General features: G+C 38.2%; 1 pseudogene; it reads left to right on the forward strand.

Moving 5' to 3' along the window:
* The first annotated feature begins 459 nt into the window (after positions 1 to 459).
* Positions 460 to 1,172, forward strand: LOC141523422 (U6 snRNA-associated Sm-like protein LSm4; annotated as a pseudogene).
* The last annotated feature ends 2,305 nt before the right edge of the window (positions 1,173 to 3,477 follow it).

Consider the following 3,477-nt stretch of genomic DNA (forward strand, 5'->3'; position numbering starts at 1 on the left):
ACAATTTGGTTACATAAAATTTAAAAGTTTTTACACAAACAAAATAAATGTCCTCACAATTAGAAGGGGAAACAGGCCATTGAGTAAGCTTCCTTCATGTAGTTCTCATATATGTAGATATAGATATGGATATATGTGTTTGTGTGTATGTATATATATGTATATATACATAGGCTATACATGTATTTATAGATATTATATATATGTATGTGTGTGTGTGTGTGTGTGTGTGTGTGTGTGTGTGTATGTATATATGGAACTGATTTAAATTTATATAGACCAGAACCACTTTGCAATAGATGAATGATCAAAGTATATGAGGGGCAAATTTTCAAAGGAAGAAATCCAAGCTATCACATGCATTTAAAAAGTGCTCTAGGGCTCTTGAGCTCAGGCCACGGAGGGGGAAGTGACCCGAGCAGTCCCCAGCTCTGTCCCCGCCCCAGTGCTGCCCGCACCATGCTGCCCTTATCCTTACTGAAGACTGCTCAGAATTCACCCCATGTTGGTAGAACTAAAAAATGGTGAAACCTACAATGAGGTTTTGCTTTGTTTTTCCTTCCCCTTTTCTTTTACCTTTTTATGTATTGCTTAAGTCTTGTATTTGAAGATTGAATTCTCTGTTCACTTCTGGTCTTTTTATCATGAAATTTTGGAAGTTCTTTACTTTTTTTTTTGAATATCCATCTTTTCGTTTGACAGAATATGCTGAATTTTGCAGGGTATTAAATTCTTGGTTGTAATTCAAGGTCCTTTGCCTCTGAAATATGGTATTCCAGATCCTCCAGTCTTTCTGTGTTGAAGCTCATAAGTCCTCTGTAAATCTGATTGTGTTTCACTTCGTGAGCTGTGATAACTGGATGAACAACAATTTGAGAGAGGTCATCTTTACATTCAGGGATGGTGATAAATTCTGGAGCATGCCTGAGTGTTACTTCTGAGGCAGCACCATTAAGTACTTGAGGATTCCTGATGAGATTATTGGCAAGGTAAAAGAAGAGGTGGTATCCAAGGGCAGAGGTCCGGAGGAGCATGCAACAGCAAAAGCAGCAGAAGGGCCGTGCAGGTGGAACTGGCTGAGTTGTGTTTGGAGGTTGAGGCCAAGGTGGGATTCCCAGCAGTGGAAGGGGACAGCAGGAGGAAAAAAACCAGGCAAGCAGACTGGGAAGTAGTGAAGGGTGGTTCTGGTCAGGCCTTGCAAGAGACTTTGATGGGAAGACCCCCTTGCTACTGCCCTGTATTGGCCTTGTGAATTGGCGTCCTATTTCTAATTTTCAGTTAATAAATATGTTTTTTATAAGAAGAAAGTTGGGACTAGGCAGGTGTTGAGGAAGAATCCCATGAATCATGTCTTTTGTAATCATTTGAAATTCTCTTCTTTAGGTAAGATTAGAGTTAGTCATTACCTCACTTGTTTTAGCAGCCATTCTAGAGGCAGAAACCTTGGAGCTTTTCAGTTTTCTGACAGTGTTGGTTACTGGGGACTTGATTTCTAGGAAAAGTTCAATGCTATTTCATCTGAAAGATTCTGAACAATTTTTCTAAGTGTAGCCGAACATGATGGTCTTTGTTGCTGTTTTAGAGGTATTTCAGGCATTTCCAGAGTGGTTTTCTTGTGCTGCTATCTATCTTGTGATGTTTGCTTTAAGATTTGGGCATTTCTGACACATGGCAGGCTTTTTCCTTCAAAGTTTCATGCCCTGAAACTGTCAAGGAGGTGTTTCCTTTAAGTCTGTTCCCCAACCTTGCTTCTTTTTTTTTAAACTAAAAATAGAGGTTGGAACTTGTTTCAGAGGATAATTATTGGAGTTGTTTTCCCGTTTTTCTCCCAGCATTTGTTTTGGGGAAATCACTTTAGTTTGTGTGACTGAAATAAAAAAAATAGAACCATAAAAAAAATTAAAAAATAAAAAGTGCTCTAGAATCACTGAAAATTAGCAAAATACAAGTTAAATCAATTTTGAGGTGAAATTCATGACTATGTATGTCTTTACATACACATATATATGTAAACACACATATTTTTATATGCTCCTTAAGGACAGAGTGTATGTTAATTTTGTCTTTGTATCCTTAGCACCCAGCACCATGCCTACTATGTGGTTGGCATTTAATAAATGTTTGTTAATCAATTGAAAACAATAAAGAAGGAACTTAATAAGACTATATCACAAAGTTATTACAAAGTATTTGCCTACCAAACCTGAGATTCACTCTCCTGCAAATATACAGTCTGTGAGTAAAGAGGTATTTATAGCAGTATTGAAATACTTAAAGAAAGGACATGTGACAAAAAGATTCTTCCCACTCCCCACTCTAGATGACTTTGTTTTTCTTTTATTTTTTTCCTCCTTTCTGGAGTCCTCATGAAATTTACTGCAGGTCCTGGCACAGGTCAATGAAGGGTCATCCTGTTGGTCTGGGTCTTCAAAGGGTGCTTCTCCAATGGGTTGATTAAGCTATTAGATTTTGCCAATGTAGGTTGCTGGTATTACTCTCTCCCTATGTTTTTTCTTAGTCGCATGGAGAAAATAAGACTGTAGTTATTTTCCTACAATCTCTGAACCTCATGAGGATGTTGCCTGGGCAAATTCATCTTAACTTTATTGCTTGGTCACTGGATTAGGGAAGCAAGCGTGAACAAGACAGAAGTGGCCTCTGTTCTCCCAACTACCAAGGAGGGATGGGAGTTAGAGTACCCTTTAGCCCAGTTGGCTTTCAGGACTAGCTCAAAGTAGACCTCAATTGAAGCAGTCAAGGGAATAAAAATGGACAAAGGGGAAGCTCACCCCTTTTGTATACTTAACACAAATCCAGATCAGAAATCTGAGTCATCATGAGTTCTTCCAGTTCTTCATGAAATTATAAGATTTTTCATCATTGAAAAAAGCCTTCCCCTGAGTCATTGACATGATCACTTAGATTAACACTGTTAGGGAGTACCCGAATATGCTTCAAAAATGTACCCTCACAGGCCACCCTAGATATGTTTGGGTGTACACAAAGTATTAAAACAGAGCTGGAATGTAGGTCAAATAAAATATGTAAAATTCAAAAGAAAAAAGGATTAGTAAAAATAGGGTGGAGTAGAGTAGTATAACAAGAACCTCTGGACCTCTTTCCCAGACTTAAGCCTCTATAATTGTCTCTCCAGGATACAAGGAGTGACTCAGAAGGGTTAGGGGTGTCTTGTCTACCATCATTAGTTCAAGTTCCAACTGACTGTATTCTTCCTATTGTTCTGGGTCCAGGAAGAGACACAACATTAGCCACAACATAAATTACTTCTGTACAAAAGGATGTTTATTTCAGATATATAGCCAAAAAAAACCCAACCTTACAAACATTTCATGCACTCTTCTCTATACAGGCTTATCTCTAGTGAAAAAGGCTCAAAGTTTATCCCTGTTCCTAGTATCAATAGCAGCACAATAATTGGAGGGAGTCCTCATTTCAACTTTTTCTGGCATGGATCTT

The sequence above is a fragment of the Macrotis lagotis genome, chromosome 1, assembly GCF_037893015.1.
Source record: "Macrotis lagotis isolate mMagLag1 chromosome 1, bilby.v1.9.chrom.fasta, whole genome shotgun sequence".
In the NCBI taxonomy this organism is placed as follows: Eukaryota; Metazoa; Chordata; class Mammalia; order Peramelemorphia; family Peramelidae; genus Macrotis; species Macrotis lagotis.